The sequence below is a fragment of the Galeopterus variegatus genome, unplaced genomic scaffold (assembly GCF_000696425.1).
Source record: "Galeopterus variegatus unplaced genomic scaffold, G_variegatus-3.0.2 Scaffold109657, whole genome shotgun sequence".
NCBI classification, from domain to species: Eukaryota; Metazoa; Chordata; class Mammalia; order Dermoptera; family Cynocephalidae; genus Galeopterus; species Galeopterus variegatus.
The window spans coordinates 1-742 of NW_007835768.1; the positions used below are offsets into that span (position 1 = coordinate 1).

General features: G+C 34.8%; 1 pseudogene across 1 annotated transcript; it reads right to left on the reverse strand.

Moving 5' to 3' along the window:
- Positions 1 to 125: 125 nt before the first annotated feature.
- Positions 126 to 735, reverse strand: LOC103584784 (annotated as a pseudogene). The gene has a single exon (XR_550019.1). The product of XR_550019.1 is annotated as a ubiquitin carboxyl-terminal hydrolase 1 pseudogene (transcript).
- Between the last annotated feature and the right edge of the window lie 7 nt (positions 736 to 742).

Below are 742 nucleotides of genomic sequence, written 5' to 3' on the forward strand. Positions count from 1 at the left end.
TCTTTATGTTACCAAATTCAGTGTCACTTTTTCTTTTCCCATTTCCTTTTGGGATTTTTTTTCTTTATAGTCTTCAGAATGCCTCATATTGTTAATCTCCACGATGTTAATACCACTAATTCTTTCTAATGAGGATTTTCTTCTACCTTTGCAGATAATTCTGACACATTTTTTACTTCTTCGTTTTTTAGGAGTTGGCATGTTTCTTGAATGTTTCCCAAAATACACTGTAATACCTCCTGTGCATCATGCTGTAGATATCTTTCATACATAGGGGTGAGTTCCCTGCGTGTGTTAAGCAGTTGCCTTGGCTGAGTAGCAAGTTCATCAGCATATTTCTCTGGATTTAAGAGAAAACTAGCCTGAAGCTGTTCAACTGAAATAATTAAGGACTGTAAATTGTATATCAGTTCATTACTTGCCAAATAAACTTCTTTGCAACTTCCCTTATATTTTTGATTGGTTTCATCCTTTAGAGCTTCTATCTTCTTTGAAATAATATTCACTAAATGCTTCACTCTAGATTTAAAACCAGGACAAAAATATAATACCTGAAGTATACTATTAAGATAACAAGTATTGTCGAGATTATTCAGTCCCCCAAAGGGTAACAACTTTGCTCTCCTCACAGTTTATAGGTGAGGACTGTGCTGCAAGAACAACTTCAACAATTTCAGATCCTCTGTATTCAGAGGCTTTCTCTTCATTTTCTTCAGAATCTGTGAAATCCAAGACTCTCTTC